General features: G+C 41.3%; 2 non-coding genes across 2 annotated transcripts; both read right to left on the bottom strand.

Annotated features, from left to right (window-relative positions):
• Nucleotides 1-4,173: 4,173 nt before the first annotated feature.
• Nucleotides 4,174-4,314, bottom strand: LOC125611292. Its single transcript, XR_007341448.1, has one exon. It is a non-coding gene; the product is annotated as a U4 spliceosomal RNA (small nuclear RNA).
• Nucleotides 4,315-4,888: 574 nt separating this feature from the next.
• On the bottom strand, nt 4,889-5,029 carry LOC125611293. The gene has a single exon (XR_007341449.1). It is a non-coding gene; the product is annotated as a U4 spliceosomal RNA (small nuclear RNA).
• Nucleotides 5,030-13,760: the final 8,731 nt, after the last annotated feature.

Genomic DNA, 13,760 nt, shown 5'->3' with positions numbered 1-13,760 from the left:
AACAAAAAAAAAAAAAAAAAAAGTGAAAAAAACCCCAGATCTAGTGAAAACACTTTTTCCAGAGTTAGGGCCTTGCATGTGCTAGGCAAGTACAACTCCATTGAACCATATCCCCAGCCCTACTTTTCTAAATTTTAATAGAAATCAGGAGAGAACTTTGTCGTCTGGATCCCCAGGGCATCATCTGATTTCCTGATCAATACAAAATTTGCCCTGGCAGACTTGTCCAGGGGGCTAGTGACATCTTTGAGCTACCAGGCCTTGAGCGCTGGCCTGGTACTAGGAAAGCTACCCTGGGGGTTCCAGAGAAGTGACATTAACTTTTCTCACTCAGTCATGATCTCTTCCTGCTTGATCAGGAAGCGGGTTAGGGGAGTGGCTGTGGAAGGCAAAAAGGCTTTTAGTATCAAATGGTTCCTGTGTCAAATTGGTTGTTCGTTTCATAATTACTGCTCACCCAGGGAAACCTGTGGCTTCATAGTTGAGGGGGAGAGAGAAGAGTTACCAGCTTAAACAGGTGCTCAGACTCAGCATCATTAAGTAAAAGTTGATGTCGTTCCTTCTGGAGGTCTCTTGCCACTCACTTCTCCTTGGGGACAGCACTAGGACCTATCTCAAGCTAGGCAAGTGCTCCATCACTGAACTACACAGTCTTGCTGAAATATTTAATCTTAACCCGATCAAGCTATCAGGTGTAACTTCCCCTTTTCGGGAAATTCAGAGGAACATGTTACATAGTACCACGGGGACACAATCAAATGAAGGCAGAATGTGGGACATTCTACAAGATTGCCAGGGACTCTTCAAAAAATCAGTTTCACAGGCCAAGGATACAGCTCAGTGGTAGAGCACTTGCCTAACATGCACAAAGCTCTGGGTTTGATTCCTAGCAAAAAAGAGAAAGAGATCAATGTCATAAAGGAAAGAAAAAAAGGCAGAAGAACTGAACTAGATGTAAAAAGATTGCAGATAGAATGTAAAACGGTACAGCCACTTTGGAAAATAATGTAGCAATTTCTTTTTATTTTATTCTTCTTTTATTTTTTGTGTGCATGTGTACCAGGTCTGAACCCCGGGGTGCTTAACCACTGAGCCACATCCCTTTATATTTTATTTAGAGTCAAGGTGTCGCTAAGTTCCTCCAGACTTACACTAAATTACTGAGGCTGGATTTGAATTTACAATCCTCCTGCCTCAGCCTCCTGAGTCTCTTGGATTATAGGCGCACGCCCCTATCCCCAGCAATTTATGCATTTGCCATAGGGCCCAGCAAACACACCCTTAGGCAATTATCCTGAGAATGAAAATCTTAGGCCAGGCCAGGTGCAGTGGTGCACACCTGCAACCCCAGCAGTTTGAAAGGCTGAGGCAAGAGGATCGAAAATTGGAGCCCTGCCTGCCTTAGCAATTTAGTAAGGCCCTAAGTAACTTAAAAGATCCCATCTTCAAATAAAAACATAAAAAGGGCTGGGGATGTGGCTTAGTGGCTCTAGGTTCAATTCCCAATTACCCTTATCCCCCCTTACCCCCCAAAAAAACAAAAAATTAGGCCAGATATACTGGTATATGCCTGTTGTCCCAGCTACTTGGCAGGCTGAGGCAGGATTATCACTTAAGCCCACAAAATTCAAGACCAGTCTGGGCAACATAGCAAGACCCTGTTTCAAAAAACCAAACCAAACAAAAATAGGCTCACATAAAAACTTGTACAGGAATATTATTAGGTTTATTCATAATGGCAAAATACTGCTAACAACCCAAATGATCTTCAATGGGCGAATAGTTAGTTGAACAAACTTTGGTACTTCCATACAATTGGACACTCAGCAAGAAATAAAAAAGAAAGAATCATTAATACATTTAACCTAAATGGACCTCAAGGATATCATACTTAGTGACAAATATCAACCTTAAAAAGTTACATAGAAGCCAGGCAGGGTGGCGCATGCCTGTAATCCCAGCGGCTTGGGAGGCGGCAACAGGGGGATCGCGAGTTCAAAGCCAGCCTCAGCAACAGCAAGGCGCTAAGCAACTCAGTGAGACCTGTCTCTAAATAAAACACAAAATAGGGCTGGGGATGTGACTCAGTGGTCGAGTGCCCCTGAGGTCAATTCCCGCTACCAAAAAAAAAAAAAGTTATATTCAGCCAGGAGTGGTGGCACATGTCTGTAATCCTAGTGACTCAAGAGGCTGAGGCATGAGGATCCCAAATTCAAGGCCAGCCTCAGCAATTTAGAGGGGCCCTAAGGGATTTACCAAGACTCTATCTCAAAATAAAACATAAAAAGGGCTGGTGATGTGGTTCAGTGGTTAACCATCCCTGGGTTCAATCAATCTCTGGTACTAAAAAAAAAAAAAAAAAAGTCACAGCTGGGTGTGGTGGTGCACACCTGTAATCTCAGGTACTTGGGAGGCTGAGATAAGAGGATTTTAAATTTGAGGCAGCCTTGGCAATTTAGTGAGACTCTGTCTCACAAGTAAAAAATAAAAAGGACTGAGGATGTAGCTAAGTGGTAAAATCCTTCTGGGTTCAATTACCAGTACCAGGAAAAAAAAAAAATCACATTCGGGATGATTCCATTTATATAAAACTAGAAAATGCAAACTGATCTACAATGACAGAAAGAGGAACAATGATTGCTTGGGACTGGAGAGAATGAGGAGAGATTGAAGGATTGGGAAGAGAAAGGGGAGTGGAGACACACGGGAGGAAGGGATCACAAAGGAACAGCAAAAGCCCAGCACCATGACACATGCCTGTACCCCCAGCAGCTCAGGAGGCTGAGGCAGGAGGATTCAGAGTTCAAAGCCAGCCTCAGCAAAAGCGAGGCACTAAGCAACCCAGTAAGACTCTGGCTCTAAATAAAATACAAAATAGGGCCAGGGATGTGGCTTAGTGGTCCAATGCCCCTGAGTCCAATCCCTGTACTCCACCCCCCCAAAAAAAGGAACACCAAGAGACTCGGTAGTCATGGATTTCACTATCTGGATTGGAGTAATGTATTTATCAAATTGCATGTTTTAAACATGTGCAGATTATTGTATGTCAATTATACCTCAATAAAGTTGTGGTATTTCTTTGGAGAGGAGGTACTGGGGATTGAACCCAGGGGCGCTTTACCACTGAGCCACATCCCCACCCCTTTTTATTTTATTATTTTGACACAGGATCTGGCTAAATTGCTTAGGACCTTGTTAAACTGCTGAGATTAACTGAGTTTGCGATCCTCCTGCTTCAGCTCCTGAGTCACTGGGATTACAAGCGAGCGCCACCACACCAGGCAGCTCTATTTTGAGACCAGGTCTCCCTAAATTTCTGAGGCTGGCCCAGAACTTGGCGATTCTCCTGCCTCGGTCTTTCACATCTCTGGGATTACAGGCGTGAGCCACCATACCTGGCTCAATAAAGTTGTTTGGGGTACAGGAAGGAATGGTTTCTGTGAGAATTAAATGAAGTAAAGCAAATTAAACACTCTGCACTGAGTCAGGCACGCAGTAAGTGCTCAATTCCCAATACTAGGTGAAACTTGGAACTTAGTTGGTCTCCATCAATCATATCCCCCCCATTTATCACTGAAATATTTTTTCAGGGACAGCGGGGGGAGGGGGGCTTTGCCGGGGATTGAACTCAGGGGCACTAGACCACTGAGCCACATCCCCAGCCCTATTTTGAACTTTATTTAGAGACAGGGCCTCACTGAGTTGCTTAGTGCCTCTCTATTGCTGAGGTTGGCTTTGAACTGGCGATCCTCCTGTCTCAGCCTCCAGAGCCACTGGGATTACAGGCATGAGCCACCGCGCATCTTATTTGTTGACTTGTTTAGGTTTATCTACAGACTGCAAACTTCTTGAAACAGGGACCAAGTCCAATAATACGGTTGTCTTTCCCAGTGCCTTTTGAACTGTGGATGCAGTTCACACCCACCTCGTTTGCGCCAAGTGCCAGAGGAGCAATAGTAGTCGAAGCAGGTCAAGCTAGACCGGAAATGTGAGGATCAGACTCCTGAAAACCTTGGTGCAAAGACATACTGATATAACACCAGGAGAAAACAGTCGTGAAAATAAAAGCCGGACTACAAATAGGAAAAAAAGAAAAGAACAACACCTAACTGGTTAAGGTGTAAGTGGTACAGGCACGATGTAAAAACTTACTTTTAAACACACAATATTCAGTCTCCGTAGAGACTGTCAAAAATTGCCAATGCCGACTATATTTCAAGTCGTCATGGCGGGGTATTGGGAAAAGTTTTCAATTAGCAATAATCGCGCCTCGGATAAACCTCATTGGCTACGATACTGCCACTGCGCAAAGCTGGCGGACATGGCCTCCCCTTTTGCTCTCCCATGGATGATAACTACCTTTACAGTGAGGGTGAACAAAGGCCAGCACACGTGTGGATATAATGTGTTTCTACACGATCAGTTACATTCAAGCACCGTTCTCGTGGGAAATTTCTTGTCATTAGATTACTCGTGTCCAATATTCGTTCATATTTTAGTAATAGAGAAGCCGCTGGGGATGCTGGGGACTTTTATGCAAATAAACGTGACGTCATAGAAACGACTGGGTAGAGACTTTCACAACACCAGCCGGAGAGCGAGAAAGAGCGGTAAGGGTAGAACCTGAAAGCACAACTGGCTGAATGGGCGAGTGCAGGAATAAGCGCACGGGAGTTGTGCTTTGAGAGAGCAACTATTTGAAAAAACGTAATTAAAAAAGAAGACTTTTGAACAAAACAGCGTAGCATAAAAGTATCTGACGTTCTCAAGTAAAAGTTAAACTCGGAAATCTCCAAAAGCTTAAAGAAACCCTACGCTGGCAACTAGTACTTTTTGTCTTCAATTAGTAAAGAAAAGCGATTCTTACATTTGCACCAGTAATGTTCAGTCTCCGTAGAGACTGTCAAAAATTGCCAATGCCGACTATATTGCAAGTCGTCACGGCGGGGTATTGGGAAAAGTTTTCAATTAGCAATAATCGCGCCTCGGATAAACCTCATTGGCTACGATACTGCCACTGCGCAAAGCTGAAGAGCTACGCCCACCGGCCTTCGCCCCCAATAAGTGAGGTTCCTATTACACAAAGGCGAGTTTGAGTCTACTGGAAAAACTTTAACTTATTGTTTGATTGAAAATTATCCAATCAAGCATAATCGTATGATGAGCTCTCGAAAGTACATAGGGATTTCAGTTGTGATTGAATTTAACGAGGTTTTGGAACAGATTGTAGCAAAGCACTATGGGAGGTAAGATGCTAATAGACTTATTTCAGAGACTGCAAAGGGAAATTGAGGGAAACCTTCAGAGTCCGTGTATTTTTGGCTCAGTTTCACAGTGTAACTCCCTTCTCCAAGAGGTTTTTTTGTTTTATTTTGTTTTTTTTTTATTGTGTTATATGCAGGAAAATTAGTGAAATGGTGCATTCCTGTAATCTCAGATCGCTGTTCTTTACTAGTTGAAGCCAAAAATACCAATTGCTATAAGGATTGCAAGAGGATCATAAATTTGAGGCCAGCCTGGGTAATTTAAAAAGACCCTGTTTCAAAATCAAAAACAAACGGGGTTGAAGGTGTAGCTCAGTGGTAGAGCATGCCTGGGTTTAATCCCCAGTACCAGAATACATAAATAAATAAAATTTACGTAAAGTACATATAACATTTACCATCTTAACCAAATTTAAGTGTAAATTCAATGGAATTGAATACATTGCACGATCATAATCACCATTATCTCTAGAACCTTTTTATCTTTCTAAACTAAAACTCTGTCCCCATTAAACTCTTAACTCCTTATTCCCCTCTTCCCTCACCCCTGGCAAAGGCTATCCCACTTCTTTTAGTAGGAATTATTTTTTGGTGGATGGCGGGGAGGGAGGGAACAGGGTCTCTGTAAATTCCCCGGACTGGCCTTGAATTTGCCATCCTCCCGCCTCAGCCTCCTGGGATTACATGTGTATGTCACCAGAGGCCAACTGTCTCTATGAATTTGACCACTCTAAGTCCCTTACATGAAAGTATTGTATGAAATCATACATATTTGTCCTTTTGGGTCAGGTTTATTTCACTTAGTATAAATTTTTTGTGATTTCATCCATGTGTACTATGTATCAGAATTTAATTCCTTTTAAAATTTGAACAATATTCCATTGGATGGATTTTTTAATCCATTCATTCTTTTTTTTTTTAAGAGAGAGAGAATTTTAATACTTATTTATTTATTTTGGCAGACACAACATCTTTGTTTGTATGTGGTGCTGAGGATCAAACCCGGGCCGCACACACGCCAGGCCAGGGGGCTACCACTTGAGCCACATCCCCAGTCCTAATCCATTCATTCTTCAATGAGTGCTTGGTTATTTCCACTTTGGGGCTATTGTGAATAATGTTGCTATTTGTGTACAAGTATCAGTTTGAATTTATGTTTTAAATTCTTTGGGGTATGTACCTAAGAGTAGAATTTGCTGGATCATATGGTATTTCTATGCTTAATTCAAAAGAGCTTTCTATGAACTTTTTTTTTTTCCTTGCATTGCTGGGGATCAAAATTGGGGACTTATGCATGCAGGCGAGTGCTCTATCAGTGAGCTACATCCCCAGGCCTTCTGCAAACACTTTATTTCAGAGGAGAAAGGCTGAAAGGCTGTATTTCCACAGAAATGCCACTGTGTATGAATTTGAAGTATGTTTCACCCTCACTGCCTGTTTTTCTTTAGCAGGTAGAAAGCTATTTAAAGCCTAAGTCTAAATCTGTTTCCTCTCCAAACTATATTCTCCAAAATACTTTCATTTTGACTTTTGCTATTCATTAAAATTTGAACAATGGTCTCTGAAACACTGACATTTCTCCAGTGTTTTATTTTGTTTGGTACTGGATGATGATGATGATGATGATGATGATGATGATTACCTGGATTGAACCCCAGAAGGAACTTAACCACTGAGCTACATCTCCAATCCTTTTTAAATATTTTATTTAGAGACAGGGTCTTACTGAGTTGCTTAGGTCCTTGCTAAATTGCTGAGGCTGGCTTTGAACTTTCTCAGCCCCCCAATCTGCTGGAGTTACAGGCGTGGGTTATTGTGCTCAGCCCGGTACTGGATATTGAACCCAAGGGTGTTTACCAATAAGCTACATCTCCAGCTCTATCTATCTATCTATTTATTTTGAGACAATAAGTTGTTTTGGGCCTCACTAAGTTGCTGAGACTGGTTTCAAACTTGTGATCCTCCTGTCTCAGCCTCCCCAGTTGCTGGAACTACAAGTGTGTGCCACCATGCCCGGCTGTAAAAAAATTTCAGACACTAAAAGTTCAAGTCAGGTCTAGTGGGGCACACCTATAATCTCAGCTAAGGAGGCTAAGGCACGAAGATTGCAAGTTTGAGGCCATTTAGCAAGACTTTTCCTCAAAATAAAAATTTTTAAAAAGGGCTGGGGATGTAGCTCAGTGGTAAAGCCTAATGTCATGTGTTGAGGCCCTGGGGTTCAATCCCCAATACAGTTTAAAAAAAAAATCAAGGGAGAGCTAGGCACAGTGGCCCATGCCTATAATCCTAGTGAGTTGGGAGGCTGAGGCAGGAGGATTACAAATTCCAAGCCAGTCTGGCAATTCAGCAAGACTCTGTCTCAAAAAATAAAAAGGCTGGGAATGGGCTGGGGTTGTAGTTCAGTGATAGAGCACTTGCTTAGCATGTATGAGACACTGCGTTTGGTTCTCAGCACTGCATCTTAATAAATAAAAAAATAAAATAAAGGTTCATCAACAACTAAAAAATTTTTTTTTAAAATAGGCCTGGGGATTTAAGTCACTGTTAGAACACCTCTGGATTCAATTCCTACTACAATCAATCGATAAATAAAACAAAGGGAAAGAGAGTGTCACTATTTTAACCCTGTCATGGGTTTTTATAAAATACCCTTGCATGCAGGAGATCAAACCCAGGACCTGCCTTATGCTAAGAACATGCTCTACCACTGAGCTACACCCCCAGCCCTGCAATTTTTTAACTTATATTTTGGTTCTCTCAGCCAATGTAATTAGGTTAACTAAGGCACATAGGGCTGTCAGGGGACTGATTCTTTCTGCTTAGAAGATTCTATAGATAATGATCTATCCAAGTTGTAACTGCAGATACTACTCCCAGGTTACTTTTTTTTTTTTTTTGGTGCTGGGGATTGAACCCAGGTCCTTGTGCATGTGAGGCAAGCACTCTACTAACTGAGCTATGTCCCCAGCCCCCCAGGTTACTTAATGAAGTCAGTATGCCAATATTTATCTCCATACATAAGATGAGAGGATCAGGAAACACTCTGCCTCCAGCTTCCTTATTGTTCCTCTTGGCTTCAGCTTTTATTTTATTATATATACAGTCAATGGATCCTTTATTTATTTATATGCGGGGCTGAGGATAGAACCCAGGGCCTCACATACTCCAGCTCCTTATTTATTTATTTTATGTAGTGCTGAGGATCGAACCTGATGCCTCACACGTGCTAAGAAAGTACTCTACCACTGAGCTACACCCCACCCCTTCAGTTCTTCTTGAAGCAGGGTAAGAGCTTTCTTAGATGAGCTTTCTTAGACTCTGCTAGATTGTGTTCTAAATATATATTTTAGTTGATGTCCTACTTAGGTGTAGCAGTTCTCACTGGCCACATGTAAACAGACTTAATACCCAGGCATCTGTTCAGATCAATTAAATTAGAATCTCTGAGGTGGAGACACAGGCATTGTGGGATTAATTTAATTAAAACATAGAAATAATATTGGAGACGTCAAATGAGTCCACGTATATAGGTGATTTTAATCATATTAACTTGTGTGAATCTTATTTTGTCATAACTCACTACAAAGTGTTTTACCCATAGCAGCAAACTCGATTCCATTTTTTTGAATGCAACATGAACATGAACACTGAAGACAAAGATGGGTCAAGTGTAGACCCGTTTCTAAAAGCATCTATTAAGAAAGGATGAATTCCTAACTTATCGCTGTTTGGACGGGCTGTTTTGCACCCAATACCTGGGTACCTAAGCTCTAACTACTTCCTTCTGAAAGACAAGGCCCAGCTGAGCGCCCACACCAAGATTCCAAACATCTGACCAGGAGAGATGGACAGGGGGCGCTCGCGGACGATAATGGGTCCCGCGGGATTGTGGGACTTGTAGTTTTCCTTGCATCAGTTTCTTTCACGAACTACAATTCCCAAGATGCACCGGTAGCCGAACAGCCCCCCTGTCAGGGGTGAGGTGTCTCCGAAGCGGCGAAAGTAAGTGTGTTTTGAGCGGGCTGCAGGTTTCTCGAAGTTGTGCATTTCTTCCTCTTTGCCCCTGGTGGGGTCTGGAAGAGAGCCTCTTTTCCCGTGGGACGTGTTTTCGAGCGGCGTGTCTCTGGCCCTTAGGTCTCAGGGAAGAGCTGTGTCCTTGTTCAGTTCGCGCGTTGAGGTGGGATGTCCCGGAGAAAGCGGGATCGTGAACTCAGATCTGGAAAGCCAGGCCTAAAATAGTGATTGCATATGGGATGCGTGTCACTAGAGAAGTTGTAGCTAACATGCAGGGGTCTGGTCTTTTTCTTCTTCTTTTTTTCTATGTCCCAGCAGCAGAATTTATAATGGAGAGGTAACAAGAAATATGGGGGAAACGAAGAAATGAAAGGGGTGTGGGATTAATTACATGAATAAAATCAAAAGCCTGAAAGGTCTGAGCAATAAATTTTATCAAAACCTGACAGTTTGGGTTGGGGAGGTGCAACTTAGAGGTGGAGGAGTGCTTGCTTCTAGCATGCAAGAGAGGCTCTGTGTTCATTTCCCCCAGTGCCGGAAAAAATGAAAATAAATAAATTTTTAAAACCCTGACGTACTACAATTCAAACGTGCTCCTCTTGGCTTAGGGAGAAATGAGATGATTCTGATTTATAAAACAGGAAGTAGGTTTCTGGAACACGTAATCCCCCAAGGGATAATATTGACCAGAAATATAAATTTAACTCTTCTATAGCGACATCTTTAAATGTAGTCATAGGTGGAATAATAGTACGCTACTGAGATTTAAATAATATATTGGGGTTAGGTGGCTGGAGACATATCTCAGTGTAAACCACTTGCATGTACAGGGCCCTAGATTCAATCCCAAACATCACTCCCCCCAAGAAAAAGAATATTGGGGTAATTCATTAGCCTTTTGGAACATATAAGGATTCATTTCTGACCAGCCATTTTTTTCTGTTACAGAATAGACCTTATGTTATGTTAGAATCCTGCTTTACCAGTTTTCCCCCACCCTTTATTTATTTATTTACTGTGGCACTGGGGATTAAACCCATCAGTGAGGGCAGCCCCAGCCCCAGCCTAGCCAAATCTTATTTCCCTGGTAGTATGCTCACCTAGCATGTTAGGTTTGATCCCCAGTACTGCAAAAAAAAAAAAAAAAAAAAAAAAAAAAAAAACAAAAAAAAAACAAAAAAAAAAAGCTCTTATGTAATAATCTTATGCTTAGATAAGACTTTATTTTGTGGGAGGGATGAAAGATTCTTGACAAAAAAATTATTAAAAAGATAATAAAGAAGGTGGGCTTACTTCAGATTGGATTCAAAGGACCCAGGACGGGTTCTGGAATCAGTTTATGCTGCTGAGGGCCAGTTGTTAAATATTTGGGAATTTACTAACCAGTTGTTAAATCACTTGTAGCCTGAAATTGGCCATAATAGGATTTTTCTTTTCCTTCTTGGGTGTGGAAGCCAGTTTATCCGCATTTCTCTGGCAAAGGCCAGTGTTTCTCTGTAAACCTGGAGCCCTAATGTTCAACGCAACCCTGAGTTATCAGATTGTTAACTAGCTCACACCCTTCCCAATTTTACAGGATATTGATTTTGATTTAAAAGAAAACACATTATCAGGCGCAGTGACACACACCTGTAATCAGCAATTTGGGAGGCTAAGGCAGAGGATCAAAGCTCAAGGCCAGCCTCAGCAACTGAGTGAGACCCTGTCTCAAAAAATAAAAAGGGCTGGGGACATGGCTCTGTGGTAATGCCCCTGGGTTAAATCCCTGGTACCAAAAACAAACAAACAAACAAAAAACCCCACACTTTGTAATACGGGGTCTGGCGGGTAGCTAAGTGGTCTAGTGCAATTGAGACCCTGGGTTCAATCTTCAGCACCAAAAGAAGAAAAACAAAACCACTGTAGGATGGGAGAAGGGGAGGGGGGAAGAGGCTGTATCTTTTCTGTCACGTCAGATACATTGATTCATTTTGAGTCCATTGAAGTCATTGATTCATTATGAGTTGATTGATTATGAGTTGGTAAGCATGGGTAAGTAAGGTCTGAATAGATGTCTTTCTTAGGTTACAGAAAAACCTATGCTTCTTTCAAGCACATTTTTCTAATACTTAAACATCCTTATTTTCCATAAAACAGTATTGTATGCATTTCTGATAAATTCTTACTCCCTAGCTCTTTCTCAATATCAAGCTCTCATTGGCTCTCATTAACCTCTGCATAATACTTCAATGTGCAGATTAGCTGATTAGTAGATACTTTGGGTTGGCAGCTTCCCCAAAGGGCTTGATATCTCATCAGTAGGAGCTGGGGATGCACTTACCTAGTACGTGTAAGGCCCTGAGTTAGAATTTCATCAGTAATCTGCTACTGAATATAATTTAGGGTGGACATTTTTGGGGAAAATAAAGATACCAGCCAATCTTGTCTTTATTTGTGGGTTTATCTTTTTTGTGTGACATACTGGGTATTGGACCTAGGCCTTATGCATTTTATGCAAATGCCATACCCCTGAGCTACATCCCCAGCCCCATTCCCTCCCCTCAGCCACCCTCCTAACTCCGGTACTGATGATTGAACCCAGGAGTGCTCTTATCACTGACCTCTGACCCAACCATTTTTTATTTTGAAACAGGGTCTAACTAACTAAAGTGTCTAGGCTGGCTTTTAACTTGCAATCCTTCTGCTCTGAGTTGCTGGGATTACAGGCATGCGCCACTGTGCCTGTCATCCTCAGCCCTGTTTACAAATTTTATTTTGAGCCAGGGTGCTAAATTGTCCAGAGTGGCCTCAAACTTGTGATTCTTTTTGTTTCAGCCTCCCAAATTCTGAGATTACAAACACACCACTGCATTGGCTATCTATGGATTATTATTATTATTTATTATTGTTATTATTAATTTTCAGTGCTGGGAATGGAACCCAGGGCTGCAACCATGTTAGGCAAGGGTTCTACCAATAAGTTCACCCCTGCTTATTTGTGGGTTCTTGACAGAGACCCTGGTTCTCTCTAACTTGGGTACATATTTTTTCTTCTTTGCCTCAGTTATCTCCAGCCTATAGTTTGGTTTTGTCTGTTTTTGGTTTGGTTGTTTGTTTTTTCAGGACTTAGCCCTTATTTATCTCTGTTCTATTGATAATCATGAACCCTTGGGTTCAGTTTTGGCTAGATCTAGGGCAACATGAGGACACTGGATTACTAAATTGTTTGGCCTAATTCACTTTGCACATTTAATTTGAAATATATTTTTCTCCAAATACTATATAATTGCTGAAATGGTTCAGATATTGGGATTTTTGTCTACCTTTACAAAAAAACTTTCCATGTTTTAGCTTCTCTTCACACTTCCATTCTAAGCTGTTAAAATTCACAGGATTTAAGGATATAGCCTTCATCTCATGGCTTTTGGCACCTTTGTACTCCTGTTGTCCTGGCTACATCAGGGTATCTTCAATCCACACATTCCTCTAAAGAATTAGCCATCATTGAATTTCAACCATTAGCAGTTCTTGGGCTGACGGTGTAGTTAGGTGGTAGAGCTCAGTGGCAGAGAGCATGCTTAGTGTGTAGGAAGCCCTGTGTCCAATCCACAGCACAAAAGAAAGAGATTTTTGGCTAATTGTTTCATTTATATACTCCTATCCTCTTAATCCTTCTCCTTATTATTTTTAAACAAATTCTTTCAGATACATCATTTCATCCAAAATTTTAAAATAAAACTATATGAGTGAGAACTTTTTAAGCCAGGTATGGTGGTGTGTACCTGTAATCCCAGGTACTTGGGAGAATGAGGCCAAAGGATCGCTTGAGGAGTTTGAGGCCAGCCTGGGCAATGTAGCAAGACCCCATCTCTTTAAAAAAAAAAAAAAAAAAAAAAAAAAATATATATATATATATATATATATACACACACACACACACACNGAATGTTTTTTTTTTTTTTTTTTGGTACAAGGGATAAATCCAATGGTGCTTAACCATTGAGCCATATCCGTAACCCTTTTTATTTTTCCTTTTGAGACAGGGTTTCACTAGGTTGCTTATAGCCTCACAGAGTTGCCGAGGCTGGCTTCAAACCTGCCATTCTCTTCTCCAGCCTCCCAAGCTGCAAGAATTATAGGTGTGCATTACCACACTTGCTTAGAATGTCATATATTTTTTAAATTTTTTTTTAGTTGTCAATGAACCTTTATTTTATTTATTTATATGTGGTGCTGAGAATCGAACCCAGGGCCTCATGCTAGGCAAGCACTCTACCACTGAACCACAACCCCAGCCCAGAATGTTATATTTTACATATTTATATATTTTATATATTTATTTATTTATTTTTTATTTTTTTTAGAATTTTTTAATATTTTTTTTTTTAGTTTTCGGCTGACACAACATCTTTGTTTGTATGTGGTGCTGAGGATCGAACCCGGGCCACATGCATGCCAGGCGAGCGCGCTACCACTTGAGCCACATCCCCAGCCCATGTTATA

The sequence above is a fragment of the Marmota marmota genome, unplaced genomic scaffold, assembly GCF_001458135.2.
Source record: "Marmota marmota marmota unplaced genomic scaffold, marMar, whole genome shotgun sequence".
Taxonomy (NCBI): Eukaryota; Metazoa; Chordata; class Mammalia; order Rodentia; family Sciuridae; genus Marmota; species Marmota marmota.
This window is presented reverse-complemented; position numbering and strand designations above follow the sequence as displayed.